The following is a 23,094-nucleotide window of genomic DNA, read 5'->3' as shown; positions in this document are numbered from 1 at the left end:
ACCCGGTGCTCATTATTTTCTCGTTTAGTTTATGGTCATCGAAGCGTTGGAGTTCCGCTTAATTAGCAGCCACTGTAAGCAGGGTTGTGGTCGAGGGGTCTGGGGATGTGGGTGGCTTCTGGAGCGGGTGGTGGGTCCTACTGTACTTGTGGTGGCTCTCGAGTGTCGGCTGCTCTCGCATGTGTGCTCGAGGGCAGCGAATTATGTGCTTGCACTGAGTGCAAGTGCATTAGCACCCGCCAAGAGCGGGTCGTTGGGCTGGCCAAAAGGGGGTGATTCCGGTGGGCTAAGAGTTCGTACTGGGGAAGGGGGAGGCCGCAGGGAGGCAGGATGTTTGCCTTAACTGGTGCCCAAGTGCTTCCTTGCGAGGCCATTGCAATGTCTGCCAGCGACGACTGAGCCCTGACTGAGCCCTGACTGAGTTCGACTCGGCCTGGCCCGATGTTTCGGCCAAAAAGTGTGCCACAATAAACACACAGACTCACAAGCCAAACACGGCAAGGTAATGAAAATCATAGTTACTGCGTCTGCATCGTGCCCTTCGCAGGGGTATTGCAGTTTTGGGAAATATATGTGCGCTTATACTGGGACTTCAAATAACCAGGTTTTTTGAAACTCTTCTATGAGTGTGGCTCACAGACCTCTCAAATCTCTCAAAACCGGCATTACCTTGATTAGCTTGACTTTCATAAACGATTAAGATCCCAAGAAGAGAAAGCCACTCTTTAAATTTTTAATTATAAAAAAATAAAAAGTCAAAAAATTAACCACAAAATAAAAAACTCTACGCATTTTAGGTCCTAGCTTTAAATATTACCAATCTTAACATAGATTGTCAAAGACCTTGTAAATTAGCATCTATGATTCGTTGGGGCCTTGAAAATACAAAGGGTACGTGGCACTTCAGAAGACGGTCCTAAATATATGTAATCTTAGGATAGCGACCCTAAATCACCTAAGCAACATAACAATAATCCAATAAGCAGAAATGCTCTCATGGATAAATCAACCAAGCATGTCTAAATTTATTTTGGGTCACCTCAAACACATTTGATTAATGCGGTCTGCCAAAAACAGAAATGGCAAAACCTGTATTAAGTTGAGTTAACCTAATAACAAGATAAGAACAAAATACTTTTTTGAGTTGATAAATAAAGCAAGCATACGAATGTTTAATTTGTCTGAAAATCAGCAAATAAGGAACGAAATTATAAATAAAATTCTTAGGACTATGATAACCCAATTTGTATGCAGCCATGAGCCAACAAAACACAGAATCTAATACAATTTATGACCATAATATCTTAATATTTAAAATAATACGCTAGTGAAAAGGGTATTGGCCGCGTTCGTGATATGTTTCCCAAGGAAGCGGCAGCTCTTGCTGTTGGCAGTGGCAGTGCCATGTTGCTTCTGTTGCCATTGTGTTTGGCCCCAAAAATGAAAATCAAATAAAGCGATTGCACGTGAGCCAAGTCTCGAGTCAGGTCGAGTTGGGCTGAGATGGGATCGGAATCGGATACGTTGGGGGCCGCGCCTCCGCCGAGACGGGGAAAATGCGAATTGGGTTGCCAACTTTGTTGTTTCCGCTTTGTTGACTCTGACTCTGCCCGGCCGGTCCGACGGTTCGACGCCCATTTTGGCCAGGACGTGGCTCATGCAAATTAAATTTCAGTGCTGATTTGTCTGCAGCAGTGCCTGCTGCGTCTGGCATCGGGGTCACAGGTGTATTTTGTGCCAGTTAAAGTTCGTTTCGTTCCGTTTGTGTTCGAGGGACAGCTTTTTAGGGCTCCTGCTCTCTGGCACAGGTCCTCAAGGACCTGGATGGATGGACAGGGCCATGCCACTCTGGGGCCTAGCCGACGCAGAGCCGAGCAGCTTACCATAAGCGACAGTAAAATAATGCTTACGAGCAAAAAACCCACAAAATAATGAGGGGCTTCACATGAGATCTCAACGAGTTGAAATGAATTGCTCCAAGGGACTGGTATTCCTTGGCAACGAAATGTTTGCCCAAGTTGCTGTGTTGCCACCGGCAGAATTTGGCCACAAAACATTGTCACACAAGCTCCCGGAGGTTTTGTGGAGTTATGCAGAGTTCTGTGGAATTTCAACTTAGTTTTAACCTCGTTCAGACAATGTGCCTACAGGCACATTACTATTTGTACAAGGAAAAGTAAATATACTCGTATTCTCCTAAAGCCACTGCTACCTAGCGAGCACACGGCTAAACTCATTTGCTTTTATATCATTAAAAGTTTTTGGTTAATTAATTTAAACATTGTTACACGTGCTAATTTAAACGTAGTTTCTGAGGCTTATTATTTCTTGTTGCGCAGCTAACAAAACGAAATATGTTTATTATATTAATTGGGTCGCTTTGGGCCGCCAATTGTATACAATTTAATGTTGTTTTAATTTGAACTATGGAATAATAGCACATTGAGTACAATTTGTGTTAAACACATTATCAAAAGAAAAATAAAGCAAGCAAAAAACCACTTATATTTTTCCAATACTTTTAAGCAGAATTTACTAACTCAAAAATCCCTAATCGTATTAAAAGCTGTACCCTGCATTGCCCAAAAATGCTTTTTCGAATGTAACTCCCTATATGATCAGCATAATTTCCAGCAGAATATGCATATCCAGTGAGTAAATATTAACATGGAAAACGGCCCGACGAACTTCCCTTAACGGCTGAACTTCCCCTTTCATCACTCCGACTTCCGATTTCCCCAGTAACACATACCCAGTAACACACTCTCGTCCGGAGGAAAAGTGTCCACAACTGATTATCATGGAGTCTGTACATCCCATTTGGTCCGGCTGTGATGTGTTCATTTCGTCCTTACTGTCCAACCCCAATTTCCGGTTCGCATCCTCCGCGTCATAAGCTGAGAGAAAAACTGCTTATCTAAAAAATGGCTCAATTAAAGATAAACTTTAACAGCCTAGTTTTTCAACTAACTTAATTAAAAATAATCTTTCACAGCAAATTTTTCTCTATATCTTGAAAAAATTGAATGTTTCAGTCGTGCTTCGGCTTAAACTTTACTTTTGCGTTTTTAGAAAGGCAGAAATTACATATTACGATATTTTACGTTTAAATAATACATGCAATAAAAAATAAAAATTTCAAAACCATATCATTACATTTTTCCCAGTGCGATTCGTTGTAAAGCAGTCAACTGGCCAACTGGCGTGCACAATTTAACAGAAGCCTGGTCATCTCTCAAATTTTAGCACGTCGTAGTGCTAAGACCCTCGCTGCCCTCCGCCCACGACACGCCCCCTGTCCTGCCGCCCTTCGTCCACTCTCCACTCAATCAAGTTTACTGATGACACATGTATATATAGGAGAGGAGCCCCAACGAAACCCGCCCACTGTCAGCATGACGTGGCAAGTCCCTGCCGGATCCCACTTCCTCTTTTTGGACCCCGAACTCGTGCGTCTCCTCCCGCTCCATTCATTTCATTTTTATTTAAGCTTCGCCCGCTATTATTTCCGTAATTTTTCTTCACCAGCTTAACGACGTGTTGTTTTTTCTTTCTTATAAATACCCGGTACTTGCGGGAGTTGAATGATGTGTGGCATTGTTCAAAACTAATAAACAAACAATTCATTCAGCGCAAAATCTATAAACGCAGTTCATGAAAGCTTGCGGGTTCAACTTATTATTGTCACGCCAGATTTTAGTTTGGCAAATTGATTGACTACGGAATAATAGAGGTAAAATATAATAATGGCCTAGTAAAGATTGAATTATGTGGTTGGTCCATTGAGTTGGAAAATCGCATTATAATCTAACTATATGTTATTAGGCATTTCCACTTCCTTTTAGCGTTTTAAAAAAATGTAGGGAGTTCCTTAAAAAGTGCTTGCCGAATCACTGGAATAAAATTATAATTAACATTTAATTTAACTCTGGTTCAAAACCCTATTCTTAAAAATAGTACACTATAGATTACTTTTAAGTCCAGGAACTTGACTTTTTCACTGATTAACATTCGAGCTGCTCTTTTCAACCATTTTATCCACCTGCCGCACAGCGTGTTCTTCCCCCTTTGACCTTTTTTTTTGTTTATCGTAGCTGTCATTGCGGTCTCGATGACCTTAAAGCGCCACCTACAGTTCAATTGTTTGCGTATCGGTTTAATTATTACCTTTCGCCCCCCATCATTTAGCGCAGGTGCTGCCTCCCCTCCTCCTGCGGCCGGAGGCTATGGCTCTCTCCCTTTTACCGCTTGTCGCCTGGCCCGTTCATTTATTTATATTTACGCCCGCGGCTTATTTTCATTTCGCTGACCCACTGCCGGTGTCCCGCCCGCTTTTCCAGCCCCACTTTTCCTTACCCTGCCGCCCCTCTGCCCATTTGGCACGTGTCTTTGTTGGTAAATTGCTCTTTGCGTGGCCGTGTTGTTCTTGCCTGTGTTTTAAGTGTTGTTGGTGTCCTTGTACACACGACAAAATCAGGTGTTATTAAAGTTTTTAAATTTATGTGTATTATCAAAGTTGTATTAAACAGTGTTTAGACCTAAGAAGGCATTGCATTGAGCCCTTCAGTACTACTAAATACTTTGACTTGATTTGAAAATACTTTAAAATGTTTTTGGGCTCTAAACCTTCTTTATTTATACCTACAAAATAATTCCTAGGGGTTTCTTTTGATAGATAGATATTATGTTATTTTTTTTAATCGAAAAAGTAACCAGAACACTAGAATTTTTTCATATTATAGAATCTAAAACATAAAACTTCATGTTCTCAAGAATTCGCGTTATCAGTCAGGTATGAAGTTCATTTTCCCAATTACATTGCAAATACTTTGTGCTTGATAATGCTTTATAAGTCAAGGTATTAACATACCTTCAAATTTAACCTTATCTACACTACCGAAAAGTTGAGCTCAAAGTTTCCGTGTACAAATATTTGATGATGTTGTTGGTGTTCTTTGTTGTTATGTTGTTGGTGTCGTTGTTCTTGTGCGTGGTTGCATTTATTTATGCGAGCGCAAAGAGGAAAATTGTGTCGACGCTTTTCGCTTTATTTTCCGTTTGCCTCTTTTTTCCTACTTTGCAGGTGAAATATTTTTAATTAAAAAATCTTTTATTTAAGCGAGTGTCAAGCGCCCGCCTCGTCATCGTCACCTGCTCCCCTTCGTCCGGACTTCCCCCTTTTTCACTTAATGATTTTAGCATATGCGCAAACAAAATTCTTGTTAGCCAACTCTTTTGGCTTTTTACAGTCCTGGTGTTGGCTATTAACATTATTAGTCGGTTATTTAATATTCGTGGCCAAATGGAAAACATGAAAATGGGAAAAAGGAAAGTGGGAATATTTTATAAAGAATTTAAAAGGGGGGATGAGTGTGTTTGTTTTTACTAAGATATGGTTATGTTAATGGCATTTTCATTTAAAATTTTTATTTTCAAATAAATTTTCTCCTTTTAATATGATTTTTAATTTAGTTTTACATTACCATAATTTTATTAAATCTCCCAAGTAGTTTTTATTCGCCTTACCTAAAAAGAGAAAAGAAATAAAACGTTTTTAGTAAAAAATTTATTTCTAATTTCTAATATTATAAAAAGATTGTGAGGGTTTTATAGTTTTGATAATATTTTTTTAAATATTTTAAATATTCTAAGAAGCAGAACATTTTCTCCACCATTATGGTAAACGGCATAATGGTCAGTAGCCAGTCTTCAAAGCCTTGCTAAGCCATCATTCATTGTTTGCACTTGTATCGCAACAAAGGTCTTACAGTACAGCCCTTTCTGGTTTCCCATATGCCTGCATATTTTTTATATTTTTCTGTTTAACGTTGAAGCTCTAATGCAGTTTGCTTGTTGTTCCTGAAAACCACAAGCAGAAAGTTACGAAATCCCTTTGAGTGTAGTGTAAATACCCCCTGAGGAAAGTACACAGTTGAAAACATAATGATATGTTATTTATAGATAAATAGTATATATTTGTAATAAAAAAAAACTTAGAAAACGGAAACTTAAAAACATTTTATAAAAAAAATCCAATATTTCAAATGATAATTTACATAAATGTTGTAATATCCCTAAATTATGTTGAACATAGCAACGTTTTGGGTTATGTTAAAGATTTGAAAGTGGGTAATTTAAATGTAATTGACCATAAACAAGATTGATTTTTATAGTAAAAAGGAGTTCAATATTTATAAAGTTTGTTAACATTTTCCACTGTATAGCTACCAAAAAGTTGTTATCCTCCTTCGTCTTTATTGCCGCTGCCACTTTCGATGCCTTCGCATGCCACCTCCCATATATCTGTGCGTCCCAGATTTTAAACAAGGTTAGCCTAGACGTGCACACAGTCACAACACATGACCGAAAGTTTTCCCATTTCCCATTTTCCATTTCCCCCATTTGCTGCTACCGCTTCACTCTCACCCGATTTTTCTTTTTCGGTCATTTGCAATGTGTACGCCATTTTGTGGAGCCCCGCCAGTCAGCCCCCCACCCCTTCCGATACACAGCCCCATCCACCCATGTCCTGATATACTATTCCCTTTGAGGGGGCTCCCAAATGCGGAAGGGTGAGTTGGCGGCTCCTGCGAAACGGTGTCAAACGGATATGCATGTTGATTTAATTTGCACCTTCGCTTAAACGCTGCCAATCCCCGCTCCCCCCACCAAAAAGTACAGCCATTGTCAACCCCCCTTGCGTTAGGAAAGTAAATTATTTTTGCACCCTGCTCGTAAATTAGACCTACATAGGATCGCTTTGGCACTGTTCTAGTTCTATGTACCTATATATTCCCGTGGAGGTATATGTGGCGCTGTGCCGGCCTGCGTCCTGTGTGCGAAAATCAACGCCGGCTAATTGCGCGATTTTTATCACCCCAATATAAACGAGGTCGCAACACCTTGGGGGGAATAAATTATGGCAAAAAATTGCACACAAAGCCACCTGGGATTATAATACCATTGGAATTCTCTTAGGCAAACTGTGGTCATAAAAAATTTCTAGGTAAACTGCATCATGAGCTGAACAATGGGGGTATTTAAGGACAGAAAGTATAAAATATCATATATATTAAAAAGTATTAAACTTCTTAAAAAATAAGTTTTATTTCTGAGTAACTTACTTACAAAGCAACTGCATTTCTTGAAAATTTGAACAAAGTCCTGCTGGTAGTTACATTGCATTCCTTATGACCTCACAAGCTTAAATGCACTATTAAAAGGACCCCTAATAATCTTTTCCTTTGTCCATTACATCACGTTATTAGCTATCCTTCTTGTGATTAATTAGACGGCGGAAGCCACAAAACGTTGCCGTCATAGAGGGAACGGGCCAACGCTGCGTATGAGTAATGAGCCCATGAATGAAATTCCTTTTATACTTTGCTCGTCTGTGTTTGAAAATTTATTACACGGGCGGAGGGCAGGCCTGCCATAACTGTCATGGGCCTGGGTACACGACTGATTTCGGCAGATGAGGCACGTGTCGGAGGTCCGCTATTTACTTATTTAGTGGCTTAATAATTGAGCACGTGATCTTATAAATGCTATGGCCGGTTTGGCTCCTATTGCCCGCCCGGCCGGTCTTCATTTGGGGCACGTAATTGGCTTTTGAGAGTACACACACCCCGGCAAATTTGTATTAAAAGCGACTCGTCCACTGAAAGGGTTTAAGAGCAGCTTATATGGGCTTATTATGGACAGACTGGGCGGACGGACTTCAGAGGCGCCGCACCAGACGGAGGCACGTAGCAATAAGTGGGTGGTGACTTAATTGGGTGGGTCAGGTGGCTGGCAGTGGGTGGAATAGTCCGCCCATCCACCTGGTCCACTTGCCTGTGGTCGGCCGTTCTTCCTGTTATGATTTCAAACTGTTGTTTGCCCCGTGATGATGATGATGAGACCATGACAATGGCAACAATTGAAGGCTTAACAGGAGTTTACAGGATCACGGAAGGAGCGAAGGCAAACTAAGCCGGGGTTAGTCTCTTGGGGATTAAATTAAAAATCAACATCAAGTTTTCGGCCTTCTTTTCACTTTGCTTTGACCTTTAAATGTTTTTGTTGCAAATATTTCCATTACTTTTTAAGAATTACCCACATTTGCATAAACTTGGGCCAACCAAGTAATTGAAATCAACTATTTAAAACCCAATAAATTTCATTCTTTTTGTAACATTCATGCATATTCTGTCACTGTCGCAATTTCATAAATTTCAGCCTTCTTTTCTACATAAATTATGCAAATTTGTATGCTGTTTTCCGCCTTCGTGAAACTGTCAATTGTAGCGGAAATTTTCTCTGCCCACTCAATCAGCCGCATAAAATTATGGTGCGAAAAATATGGCATGAAAAATATTTGGAAAATTCTTTCAAGGTCATACGAGACTCTTTACTAGCCAAGGGAAATTAATAAAAATAATATCGCTTCGTCAGCATTTTATCACCCATTTACGGTTATCGGCGTTTAAATTTGAAACATCATTAAAACAGTCGTCATTTTGCCATTTAATTTGTTTGCAAATATAAACAATTTGGTTTACCCCATTCAACGAATTTTTTGGGAGTGAAATATCATAAATGCCGAGCTATGGAAATTTCGCGGCGGCAACAAATTGGTCGCGGATGAAGGGAGGTGAAAATTGCCAGCAATTGAATCGAATTATTGAGTTCACCGAAAGCTTCGCATATTTACAGACTTAACTGCCAACATTTGAGCTTATTGCAAATCGGTTATTACGTAAAATATTTGGACTATTTCCGACTTTGTGGTCGGTGTGCATTAAGTTGATAAAACGTTTCACTAAAAGGTCAATCAATCACTTTATCTACGTTTACAGTCCATCTAAATTGCTATCTATTCACAAGCCCTTATCTAACTATAGCACACAATTACTATCTAACTTCCCTATCAGCAGTCGGTTCTTTTATCTGCACTTTCAATACGCAACGTATCTAATATTATACGAACGCTTAGCGAATACAGTAAAAAATTCCATTCGATTATCTTCTTACTTTCTATTTAGCTTAACGAGCTTTTGGTTGCCCACTTTTATAAGGTATCTCAGCTTGATGGGAAAGTTGAACTGAAATAACCATCTTCTTTAAAAATTGTATTTATCATTTTTACTATGACTTTTTTATCAAACAAATACAACTTGTGTAATAAATAAAATAAAAGTTTAAAAAAAATATATAGGTTAGAAATAAAGTCACTTTGTGTTCATCACATATTTATTTGTTTTTGAAAATATAGATTATATATAATCAGGCCAACAACCCATACATCAATTTAAATGTATTGTTTTTAAATCGTTGAGATTTCCTCTCTACTTTTAATAGTTTTTTACTCTTTTTAAGAGTAGTTTAAATTTCGGGTTTGGCGGTTTTTACCTTCGATTCCCTTCGTTTTCCTTCTGTTGAACTGCGCAAAAAAAAGTTTTGAAAAAGCCCGCCACCGAGCCAAATTGCTGTGAAGCACATGGCGCCTCGTTATCAACGTAGGGATGAGCATATGGACTCCAGTCTGCGGGAAAGGGCCAAAAAGTGGAAAGGAGGAAAAGCTGAACAGGGAGCCATGTGTGTGCTTCTTGCGAGACTTCTTTCTGCCATTTTTTGCTATCCAATAAGGTTGCCTCTGCCTCTTCGTCGACTCCTGTTTCCATTTCCTCAGCTTTTTCTTTATTTTCCCCTACTTATTTTTGTTTGACATTTCCTTCGCCAGCTTTCGCGGAGATTTCCCCCTTGTCGTTGTTGTTGCCAAATATTTCTTTCCTTTGAACTGGAAATTTCCCTTAAAAGATATGTGGCCTCCAAATAGCATTTGCTTGTATGCAAAAGACTGATGTGCGAAAAGTAAGGTGTGCTTAAGATAGATACACTGAGAAAAATAAAGTATTACCGCCACATAAATCAAGAAACAGATAAAAATTATGCTGCTTTTTAATAGCTTTATGCAGAATATTTTATTTCATTGTATGTCCAATTAATTCACTTATTTGTAAGAATACAATTTATGGCAAACAATTCATAAATAAATGCATGTGCGCAAAAAACTATATTTATGGATTTATTTTTATTGGCATTTAAATGACAAATATAACCAAATTTATGTGATTTCGAATGGATATTTACCCTCCGTGGGGTGAGGTTTTAAATACGCTCGGGATCCGATCCCTGGCACTTCCTTCATTTCCGCTTCCGTCGGCCGCACAATGCACTAAAATAACTGTAAATAACGAATTTCCAGAGGTGTGTGTGCGAGACCGCAAACACACACGTAAAACCAACTCACGGCACACCCAACGCCGTTAAATATGAACTCACATACGAACACATGCATGCGGGTTCATTGTGTAGGCGTGCCAGACAGAGGGGGTTAAAGGCAGAGAGGGGAAGGGGGTCCGAGAATTGTGGGCCGAAGGATGTGTGGATCGGTCTATAAAAACTGCAAGGATGCAGCAATAAAATGTCGGCACTATAACAGTTAAGCAGCAACAAAAACCACAGGAATGAAATCGGGAAACATATGTGCAACTGGACCTTCACACCCGAACACACCCAGTATTCCGATTTAACTACTACAGAAATTGATGGTTCTGCTGAAATTGAATTAAACGGGTTTTAGAAAATAAAACAAGAATTCAGATACATATCTTTAAAATCAGGGAGGTGCAGTTATTTAAAATCACTGATTTTACGAGATAAATGTTCAAGCACTATCAAGAATAAATGGGTTTCTATTTCTAAAACAATTTAAATGAGAATTGATAGTCTGCAATAATTTTTTTATGGCGAATTTACACACATCATTTATTGAGCTTTTAAATAGGACAAAAATATTTCGTAAGCAATTTACTGATCCCACAAAAAAAAAAACCTAAACGTATGCAACGTTTTTTTATTTGAAAAATATGGACAAACCAAGATTAGCAACGTCAACCTCTCTGCTCATGTTACCCTTTCGAACATGATACCCGGCTGTTCGTCGATTAAGGGGCATAGAAATCAGAAGCCGCCAAAACCCGCAGAGACGATAACGTCGCTTTAAAGCGCTGAGGGCGACCGCAACCTCCCGCCCAGTGACAGGGCTGCCACCCTCAGCGGGGAAGTCCAGCATATGCAGGAGCCGATTGTTTTTATTGCTGCTTCTGTTGCCGGCGCCTTGACCAAAAGCGGGTCGGCTTGGGGTCGTTACGTTGACAACCTTCCGACCTTCCGTTCGGGCCCCTTTTTCCGCCTCCACTCCCAGCAACAACAGTTGCGTGAGAGTGTAGTTTGACCCACATTCGGGGGCGTGCCGCCGCCCACGATTGTCCTTAGCCGCCTTAGCATGCCGCCAGGCTTTATATTGAAATTGCGAAATATTTTTTCCTACGGCTTCTTTCAATGTGTCACGCCGTCTAACCCACTTATTTGTGGGCAATATCCTTTGGGAGAATACTGATTTACAGCAGGGAATGTATTAGATAACATGTCAAAGGAAATTCCATTAAATTGTAATAAAATATGAATTCGAATTGGAAAATAAAATTACTAGGATATTGGTCAGATAAATTAAATTAAATTATAAAATTATTTATTAAATAAAAATAGTCCAGATAATACAAATATTATATTGTTATATAATTATAAATTATTTTAAATATCAGGTAGTTTTCGAAAATGTTTTTAATAGGTGATTATTTGTGAAATAATATTTTAATGTTGACTTGATTAATCAATAAGTTCAAGTGTAATTAAATCAAAAATATTAAAATGTAATTACAATTTTCATTGTTTGGCCACAAAAGAGATCCATTAGTACTTTATAATCCGGCACTTAAATGCTCCATCAGGCCTGACAAAGGATTGATTCGTCTTAATTTGCACTTCACCGGTTGGCACTCACAAAGTACATATAATATTTACCCATCGGTGCATGGTCAACTTTAAAAAGCACAGCCCACTCGGTCAATATTCCGTTGAATGCCTTCACATTTTCCCCATATTACAGATTTCTTTTGCATTTATTTCAGGCCACTCCCTGCCATTCGGCACAGGAGTCCACTCAGGGAGCGTTTGACATTTTACACTCGCCCACAGATAATTCGAGCATGAACAGGGATATCTGTGTATGAATTTATATGAACATGGATATATTTTTTGGGGCGTGGGAAAATATAGCATATATTTTTCGTCCACCATTGGGGGTTTAAGTGGCCTTAAGTGGATTAATTTAAATCATTTGTTTCTTGTTATTGTCGCTTGTTTGGCGTCAAATTGTGCGATGCGTTTGCGGTTTTCTTTGGACGTCGTTTTGATAAATGGATTTTCCATGCGACGAACTTCACCCCCATTTTTGCCGGCACCCAAGGCCTCTGGCCGCAATTTCTGTATAGCTCGCTTTTGTGGGCATGGCATCCATTAAGCCAATGTCTCTACTTGCCTGCCATTTTTACACACGAATGATTTTTGAAATCATTTTCATTTTTCGCCCTTTGCTGGTTACATAAGCACGAGTCGTAAAGATATTCCGTCTTAAAGAGATGCAAACGATGGAGGCAAGAAAGCCAGTTTGGTGGTGGACCTGTCAATTGGCTGCTAGGGATTGACTTTATTGATCATCTCCTGAGAGATATCAACGGAATGAGCCGTCAACTTAATGCCTCGCCCGTAAATCCCCATGAAAGTTGAAGAAGCCCACAACAATACCCTGGCTTAACTTTAATAACCCAGACAGTAGAAACATTAGCACTTAAGTGACTTGGCTGCCAGCCAATCGGAACTGAAAGAGCGTATTTTTATAAGGAATAAAGAATCTCAGCTTTTACAGCAACGCATCAAAATCGTCTTTAAACAGGCGTGAACTTATGAATATTGGAATTCATTTATTTGTCGTTAAGTGGATCCTTTTACTGACACGCGATATTTTTTATCATATTTGTTCATAAGAAATATATTTTCGGAACAAAGTATGTGTGGTTAACTTTAATTATTTTACTCTTTAAATCACGTTTATCCTTTGGTGTTTTATTCAAGGTTCTCAAGTCAAGAAAGACTAAGCTGCACGATTTTCATCTCCAGTTAGTTTCGCGTGGTCTTACATTGTAAATAAGCCACGTTTGCATTTCAGGTAGCTTAGAAGTTGAATATTCAACTGTACTTATTCACATCTCCTCCGCTTCATTTTATTAAGAGGTTTCAACATATAAATCTCTGCATATATCCGCTTAGGATGCAAGATACCGTCCCGAAATCGAAAAATGTAAGCGGATTGCCCGAAACAAATGACAAACCCAAAAAAAAGGAAATCAAGTTAGCCGGAAGAAATTCTACAAGTATAGCATTAAACCCAAAAATATTTCTCACGCAAAAACTTTAACCCAAAAACTCATACCATTTCCTTTTCTATAAACAAAAGAAAGTTCCTTGAGTAATTTTTTTCTCTTTTTTCCCTTGAGATCTGATTTTATCTGCATAAATTTCGCCAAGGCAGTTGAGGCACGCTTCTAATTAACGAGAGCCAACAACAAATGAGTGATGAACGCAAATCTGTATAAAAACAAAAATATTCAAAAAATAAAACCTCCCTTTGGATAAATTCTAAAAGCAGGCTTTGGCGCTTACAATTAGCATAATAGCACTCTGTACGAAAGCAAAGTGAAATGCAGGCAAAGGAAAATATGCAAATCTCATTTTCAACCTTCGCCCTCGCAGCACGAAAACCTTTAAAATGTTAGTGAAAAGCACTTAAAGCCTTTGCATAACGACAAAGCCGAAATTGACGGTCAAAAAAGGCAGCAAATTGGCAACAGATTAGCCCCGAAAACAGTTGGCCATTTTGTGGTGGCAACGAAATTGCCAACAAATGCAACAAAACATCCACCTGCCCCCGCTTTCCATCCAGCTAAAACCGAAAAAATGTCGCTCAGAATTTTGGCCAGCAAGCGGAAAACGGAAACAGCTCGCAGCTATAGCTAGAGCGAGACGACAACAGCTGAACGCAGCTCTCGTTTCCGGTTGGCCAGCGGTCCAAAACTTATATACAGTCCGTCTTCAATGGATTAAACTTTTTGTGGACATTTTTAAAACTTGTTTTTGTTTTGTTGATTAAAATGCAAAATGATTTATTTTTTCTTAAGCAGTGAACAAGCTTTAAGTTAGCTTAGTTTAAAAATTGTTGTGTTCTTTTTTTATATACATTTGTATTGAAAATATAGGAAATATTTTTGAATTCGAAACCCCAATTTTAATTTGAAGCAAAATTAAAAATTAATTTTTTAAAATTATATTTTTGGAAATTGTAAGGAGTATTTTTAAAATAGTTTCTTTTGTGGTACCACCCACAGATTTTATAAGTTCCACTGTTAAATTTTCCGGGAAATGGTGAGCCAGCAAATTATGACCGCAATTGCGGAAGAGCAGTTAAACGGCCGACGAGTGGAAATTCGAAGGGGAAAAGAGCAGCAAATGTAGTGCCCAGTTTGATAACAATCTTTTAAAGTCGAAAACGATTTTTACCTTTGAGCTTTTCTGGCGCAATCAATAAGTGGGCTGCCATAAATTATGGAACCTGTCAGCACGAATTGCGGGCGTAAATAAAAAGCGAGAGGAAAACCCTGGGAATGCCAGCAGAAACTCACTTACGCACACACACTCAATGATCCATGTGAATGAATGATTCCATCTAATCCCACACACTCATCGACATACATATCTATATGGATAAATCTTGTAAGAGCGGAAGCCAATTGAAAAAGTTATTCCTGCTGCTTGTTATTGTTTTTCTTATATTCTTCCTTTGATGGATATGCTGGGCATGATTAAGTTTGGGTTTTAAGTTTTAAAGGGATTAACGCATTATACAGAACAATATCATTTTGTCTTTACAAACCTATTCGTAATTTAAATACAACAGTTTAATTTATTTTTAATTCCTAAGAATTAAAAAATAGTAATTGCAAGCAATTGATCAGCTTTATGCAAATTTTTAATAGAAATATATTTGAAAATTCTACACATTTTTAAACATATTTTTCATCGAAAATACGTATACTTTATATCACGAATTTCAAAGGGTATTTTGACATCCCCTACATGAAACTCGACCACTTTCCATCTGTTTCCTCCTACATTTTTGGCAACAGAACTTTCATGGAGGCCAATTTGGTGTCTAAGGACAAGTTGTTATTGGCACTCGATTTTTGTATGGTTTGGCATTCATTCCGAAAGTTTTCCCCATGAAATTAAAGTATTTAAAGTTTTGTTTTCGTTGCGGTAAAGCTTCGGAACTGGCGAGGAACTTGGAGAAATCTCCCTGGTTTGGGCAATAAATAAATATTTTAATTAAAAGTTTTAAATGAAAAGCGACGGAAGCTGACCTTGGCTAAGCATCGAATTTCTGGCGCAATAACAGATATTTTCCAATTAATAAAGGTCATTTAAATTATAATCGATTTTTGTTAGCTGTAGATTATATTTAAGTTCATTGTTTTTTTTTAATTATAATCTCCAGCTGTAGAAATATTTAAGCAATTTAAAGCTAATATGTTATTAGCTGCAAGCTGAAATCACCAAAATTCCATTAATTACTCTGATATAAATTTAACAATTTTCTGAACAGTTATAAACTCATTTATTTTTCATATTTCACTCATTTTCCTGCCATCAGCATTTGTTCAGCATAAACCGAAATTCATATTTTTTCGAACAATAGCTTAAAGCTGTCATCGACAGCCACCGTCACTTGGTCAACATATAGACCAATAAATGGCTAGAAAATGGCAACCGAAAAGGGGAAGAGTAAAATATTCTCAGAATCATTTGTTGACAAATATGAGAAATGTAGAGCATGTGAAAAATGTGAAATTTGAATTGCTAAATGGAACTCATACAGAATTTTAATTGGGTTTCGTGTTATTTTAAAATTTATCGGCGCGGAACGTCTTTAGTTGTTTCACGGAAAACGGTCTGCTGAATAAATCCTTTAATTTTGTTTTTTAAGACTTCCTGCCATTGCTTATAAGTGACAGATAAATTGGGAATAATTAAAATTCGGACAGACAACTTCTTTAATTTTAGTTTAAGAAACTAGTATAATCCCAAAAGTAGATTTATTTAACTGACTTTAGTCTAAGACATTCAACGTAATCGCTGCCAGTTCTTAGAATATTCCTGTGGGTATTATTTCCCAGTTGTTATCGAACTAAGTAGTTTGCGTTTATCATTTACCTCTGGTTTGTTTGCTATTCTCGTTCCGCCTGGCTTTTTGTTTCCATATTTTCACTATCATAAGATTGCAATTAATACGTTCGGGTTTATTGTTTTATGGCATTGCTAATATTTGTGTTGCATTTTCCGTAGAATCGAACGCGCCGGAATGAAGGAGTGTGAATCGGAACGGAATGTTAGGGAACTCTAAGTATTGTGCTTGATTTGTTTGCTTGTTTGTGTTTGCTCGCCTGGCACTCACGTTAAATCGAAATCGAAATCGAGGAATATGTCCCCGCCTCTCGACAATCATGCATACAATCTGTCTGTCTATCTGAGGTCTGTTACTGTTTTCGTATCCCTTGAATGGGCGAAGAAATGTTGAAAAGGCAAATTTCTTTGGGTTTTTTCTTTTCTTTCCTTTTTACATAATTTCTTTTGTTTGCTGCCTATTCCGGTGTGTTTTTGCGTTTTCCTTTTTATTTATGTTTACTAGTATTTTTTTCTTTTTTATTGAACCTGTTGTTTAGTTTTTATTATGTTTCCAATAATTTGATTTTATTTTTAAATTGTTCACACTTTTTTTATAATTGCTGTCAATTTCACTTCAGCTCCTTTCTACTTTATAACTTTTTTGTGTTGGCCGTACTCTTTTTGGCCCAACTGTTTGCCGCCTTATCGTCATTGATTTGGCCCAACTATTGTTGTTCCTTGCCCTGTTGTTATCTTTGTTTTTGTTGTCTTTCGGCTCGCCCGCTCATTTTCATTTACATTTCAGCCTCATATTTGCCGTGTGCCTTGTGACACTCGGGGAAAATAATAAAATTCGCCAATCGGCGGCACGCGGTGCGTATACGTAATAAACGGCTTGAGGCCCGCACTGCCAACTACGTATCCGTATCCGTCCGTATTCGTATTTTCGACACTCCGCTCAACTGGTTGCGTTCCGCTGCGGAACTTTGTTGCTGGCTTCGCAGCGGCAGAACGACGACTGCGGGCAGAAGCCGTGCGAACCGTTCAAAAACATGGCCAACAGCCCAGCGCCAAAATGCCGCAGCGTCGTTCGCAGTCGGCGTCGCCGCCTTCGTTCTCCCATTCGTTCGTTGGTGCTGAGTCCGTCCATGTGTTGGCCTGAACAGTCGGGGCCGAAATAGAGCTTCGTTTTGTAAGATCACACTTTTTATCCGTCTTAAATTTTTGTTAAGTTTATTGAAATTCGGGAACTTTTTCCCAATATCTAATAATAATATAATATTAATTAATAATATTATATAATATTTTTATTCTTGTTTACTATTTATAAAGTTTTGGAATTTGGGTAAATAATCCAAAACATCTTTAAATATTGCTTTACTTTTTTCCTCCGCTATTTTTAATATGCCTAAAAATCAACTTTTTAACCTAATTTTTTTTTAGAACTATAACTAACATTTGTATAGTTAAGTTCAATGCATTATCTTAGCTACTATTTTGACCTCCACTGTAAATATTGGATTTGCCAATAGGCGCAGCTGACTTTTAGGGACAACAGTGGGGGGAAGGAGGGAGGGTCCTGCAGTCTGGCCATGAATGAGTGAGTGCCGTATGATAAGTGGGCGGAGAGCACTTGCACAGGAAGAGCCAGAGAGAGAGAGAGAGAGAGAGTGGGAGAGCCAGGCAGAGCGGGAGAGAAAGCAGGCAGGTTAGAGTGGGTGGTGCCTACACTGGTGGCCGAAATATTGGAATCATAACATTTAACTCGTTGGGGTCATCGATTTTATTACATTTAAAATTAAATTGTAAATGTTTGTTTTGAAACAGCACTTAATAATACTGTTAAATGTTTTAATGAAAAAAGAGGTGAAATGTAAAATCTGGAAATAAAATCCTCTTAGTAGCATTTTCTGCAGATTGCTAAATTAGAGGGACTACTGTAGCCGGCAGAGAGCTGTGTTGTTGTTTTCGCACTCTCTCCGACTTTCTCGCTCTCTGCCTCCCTCCCTCTTTCTTTCTCTTGGCACACACTCTCTGCTCTCTCTGGCGGCGCCAGAAACAGCTGCTCGATGTTTATTTGTTTGTTTTCGTCGACGTTTGCCGCCTTGTCCTCCGCCGGAGTTTGCTGCTTTGCCTCTGCCGTATTCGTATCTGACTTTTCCGCACTCGGAGTACGGAATAGGAGATACTTTCCGCCTCTGCCGCATCTTGAGTGCCGTCGCAGTTTTCACCTAACTTTTGGGAAGCGGAAGGTCGGAAGGGGGAGGGGACGGGGCCAAGGAGGATGAGGGGGCGGGCGGAATCTGTGCCTGGTGTCGCCTCCTTTATGACAGACGCCACATCAAGTTTTATGGCCTTCAAATTGTTTCCGAAACGTTGCGCTATTGGCAGTGTCTGTGCCGGTGGGAAAATGGGGAAACTGCGCCACTGTGTGTTTTACCAACCTTTCCCCCTTCTCCCCACTTCCCCCGACCTCTTTTATTGCTGGCGCAGTTTATCAATTGCCGCCCACTCGACATTTGCTTAAAGATCTGCTCCATTTCACTTGTTTGCCGTTTCCCGTTTTTTGTATCACTGATTTTGTTCCACTTTTTTGGTCTCTATCAATCGGTTTATAAATTTCCACGTTAATGCACAAGGAAATTGATTTTGAAAATTGGCCAGTACGTACTATTTTTTTTAATTCTATTTTGCATTTAATTTTTTAAAGAGCTAGAAGAATTTTGTTCTCTTTATGTAATAATCAGTTCTTAGCTAGCTGAACCAGGCTTAGATAGTATATAAAGTTAAGCTATTTTAAGCACGAAACAAATATTAATATTGAAATACCCGGCGTATACGTAACTTGTTTAGTTTTTCCCGTATTTCATTTGTCGACCTTTTTAAATTGTTATCTAATCCATCGCCTTAAATTATTCATTACCGTCCATATTAATGACGAATAATTTTTTCCCTTTTTTTGTGGCTAGCACACTCAATTCATAAAAAAAACGACCTTTTTTACTACCTCACAAAATAATTTAATCAAATATAAAATAAATACACAGGTGTTAATATCCAAATACACATAGTTACATCTAGGTATCAATTATATTTAATAATTGAGTAAGAGATTTCTGAGACATTTAATATGTTAATTTATTAAAATATATAAAAATAAAATAAATAGGTATTTTTTTTATAAATGGTTTCAATTAAATTTTGGCAAATTATCATTATTTAAATATTTGTGGTGTGTATTAGTTGTGTATTTGAAATGTGTGATTTGTACAAATTGTAAATAAAAAATAATATTGTAAAAACATTTCTTATAAAGTATCAAATTTTCTAAGAAATTATTAAAATTCTCTTATAAATGATATTACTTTATATTACGAGTTGAACACTTTTTGATATTTTTGGTTTATATTGAGTGACTTAAATAAAATGATTTTTTGAAAATATTTTGGAATCAACAATGGATTTTCCTTCTGCTGCCAGTGTGAAAAATTTCAGGGATTTGCCACTTGACTAGCCCCATAAATTAAGCAATTCTCTCCGTTTTGTTTATCCCATCTCCATTATGCTCGGTTGGCTCCTTCCCTTCCAGTTAGCTCGTTCATTAGGACCGAATGCAGTTATTTCCCCCCTTTTCCACTTCATTTTCCAACTGTCTGCCCTCCTCGAGTGCAACATTTTGCATAGCTCAGGCACAAGCACAAGAACGAGGGAAAACCTTGTGAGGAAAATTCAACTTGAACCGGCTTCAGTTGCTATTTGTGCTTTTGGCATTTTCCTCCTTTCGTCTTTTCATCTGCTGCTTTTCCTTCTCGTTCATCTGCTGTGCATCTTGGGCCTGCATTGTTTACATTTCTCTCAACGGTTATTTATTTGCCTTTTACTTTTACGTGCGGAAACAACGGAAATTTGCCCGGTTTGTACTTTTTGTGTTTATATTTTTTGCTCTTTTGTTGCTGGCTTCTTCTCTGTTTTGCTTCTTCTGCTGCTTTTCGCAAATGTTTTTTATGGGGTGTTGAAAACCACTTTGTTAAACAAACTTGTAGCTGTTCCTTTTCTACACAAAACAAAAAAGCGTATTTCAAACCAATTTACAGCTGGGAAGATGTAATAACAAAAAGGGAACCAGAATTCAAAATTATTTATTCTATACTTTAAAAACTCCACTTAAAATACTTTAAAAGAAACAACTTTAAAGCTTGAAAAATATCAATATTTGACTTTATCGATATTTTCAATATACTTTTTTATTGTAAATATCACTAAATTTTGATCTCGTTTAAACTAAAATAATAATTCCATTTTCTTGAATTTTATATGAGTACTTGGCACTCTTTACTTTCTAAAAACATTGATGTGTCCGATAAATACCGATGTTTCAAAAACATTGAAAATATCGATAATAACGATAACCGCATCGATATTTTCTAGACTCAATGATATGAACTCCAATTTGTTTTCTGTGTACTCAACTCTTTTTACCTTTTATACCCCTCTTTTCCGCTTCCTTCTCTCCTTGATTGTTATTGTTATTAGGAAGCCTTAAAGACCTCAAAAGGGCAAGTTCCATAATTTGTATTGGCATTGTGGGGTTTCGCCCCGTTTCACCCACTTCACCTGCTTCACCTTTTTCTAATTATTTGATTGTCGATAAGCGGGCTAAATTGCGTAACATAAATAGCAGTAAATGGATGACGTTGAGCGTTAATGGGCCTGGCGAGAATAAAGCATTTTGTGCCTCCCGGTTCTTCCAAATGGGATGTGCCCAGTGCCCCAAATACAAAGTGGTTGGGCCTGCCAATCTTATCACATTTGTCTTTTGTCGTTCCTCAAAAATAAACAGCTGCTTAGGATTAGTCACGAATCTTGGCAACTTTAAAACGGTTTAACTTAAAGATTCAAGCGTGACTAATGGGGAGGCAGCACAAAGAACTTACTGTAGGTAAAATATGATTGGAAAGCACACAATCTTTATCCGAGCGAACTTCCCAAACGCGTATTTGTTCATTCAGTTAGAGCTAGACACATATAATATAAGTGTTTGCTTACTCCAGACAGCTATCTTATCAAACTATGTATATCTTTGCAGCTATTTCTGTCTGATTTTCCCAGCTAACGAACTTTTCAAGGTTTGAGTGTTTAATAAAAATAAAGCATTAGAAATTACATTAAAATAAAGCATAGGAAAGTCTCTTATTGAATGAATTGAAATATTTTAGAAATAAATTTTAATTGGCTTTTATAATTTCGTTGGTGTCAGACCCTATTGTATCCAACTCCTATCTAACTTTCACCTATCACGGACTGTCACCCAAACGAATTCCGTCGGATTGGAAATTCCGAAACAACCAAGAATATACTCGTGCATATATATTTAAGCTAACTCCGGATTCCGGTTCAGACAACCGCATCCAGCACTCGCCTCCCCCCGAAAGCAGGACATCCCGCAGCCCGGGATTGTAGCCATTCCGACACCACGTGCTCCCAGTGAAGGTCATCCTCGTGCGTCTGTGTTTGTATTTGTGTGGGGGCTGGGTGGGGGATTCCACCATCCAAATAACCTTTCAGGCGCAACATGTCGCTTTGTTTCCACTTTGCTCTCTATTCTCCAGCAAATGCTGTTTTTCTGTTTTTTCCTACTGTGGCTATTCCATCTTCTCCTCCCTTTCCTGTCACACAGAAAATAAAGAATGTCATATAAATAATAATAGAACAAATTATATATAAATAACATTTCTGTACCTACTAATAAAAAAGGATATTTAGGATTCGGAAAAGCATGCTTATCTATAGCTTAAGCATATTTGTTTTGACATTTCTGGGCCATCTACTTAGACATGTTACTATTTAACACTTTTGTTACAATTTACTTACAAAATTTGTTTGCAAAAAATAAAAACACTTCAAAAATTTTTTTTTTATAGAACAATATTTTTTTAAAGAACATTTAATAGTAGGATTGGGCTAAGAAGGGGTAGTTCTATTTTTTGCGGTATTATAACAGTGTTTGCGACTCCTAACTCGGCTTTCCCGTCCTCAGCCCCCAGCCTTAGCCCCCATTCGTTTTCCTGACGCCCGTGGTCTGCCCCAACTTTGTTGTTTTCGTTGTGCGTGGTCGCTGCTGCTGGCATTACATTGTTTGCCTTTGTTTAGCGGTGTATACCGCCTCTCAGCCACCTCATCTCGGCCGGGCTTTGTCTCCGACTCTTTCTCTTTTGCAGCGAATGCAGCTGCAGAAAAACTTTTTAACCGAATTACCCTTGGGGGAATAGGGCATTTCTGCTGAGCAATAAACCAAAACAGGCTCCCAGGCCACTGCTGGGATGTGAGTGAGGGATAAATGTTTAATCGCATAAATTTTAAATTACATAAAATATATTTCAATGGGACCATGGGCTATGGAAATGCCTTCAGAGTTTATTTAAGTTTACGTGCTAAATTATACTTTTTTATCCTTATTTTTAAAAACACATAGATGGGGTCCACCAGGAACATATTCTAACTTTTTTTAGTAGCATTTATATTAACTTTTGAGATGATTTTGAACTGTATTAATTTTGAAATATATCAATGTAATCTTACAAAAATGCATTGCCTACTTTTGGGTGTAAATCTAAATGCATTGAAATCTTTAGATATTTCTTTGAAGAACAACAATATTTACTTAGGCAAAATTAAAGCCTAAAAAAAAAAGAATTTTTAAAAAGGAATTTTTCGAAAAATTTGAACACAATGTGTCCTGTTTAAACCAACACTTGTTAAGAAGGAGTCATTTAAACCAAAACTAATGAAAACCTTGAGGTTTACACATTAGTAAACAGATTTGTTTTTGCAACTCCCATATTCGAAATCTTTTTTAAATATATCGTTTTTGCCTCGAAAGAGTATCCTATCTTCGCCCTTATTCTCACTCCCCAAACTCGACCTTTTGTT

General features: G+C 37.9%; 1 protein-coding gene across 5 annotated transcripts in view; it reads right to left on the bottom strand.

Annotated features, from left to right (window-relative positions):
- LOC108028451 (protein phosphatase 1 regulatory subunit 16A) overlaps positions 1-23,094 on the bottom strand; it is a 46,497-nt gene that overhangs the window by 10,829 nt on the left and 12,574 nt on the right. The window contains exon 1 of one of the 5 annotated variants that reach the window (XM_017100292.3): positions 16,213-17,185. The exons of the other annotated variants lie outside the window; for them this stretch is intronic. The gene's annotated coding sequence lies outside the window, so the exon portion shown is untranslated. Of the gene's footprint in view, positions 1-16,212; positions 17,186-23,094 lie in introns of those variants that run through there. 5 annotated transcript variants of the gene reach the window in all.

This window comes from Drosophila biarmipes, chromosome 3L (assembly GCF_025231255.1).
Source record: "Drosophila biarmipes strain raj3 chromosome 3L, RU_DBia_V1.1, whole genome shotgun sequence".
NCBI classification, from domain to species: domain Eukaryota; kingdom Metazoa; phylum Arthropoda; class Insecta; order Diptera; family Drosophilidae; genus Drosophila; species Drosophila biarmipes.
This window is presented reverse-complemented; position numbering and strand designations above follow the sequence as displayed.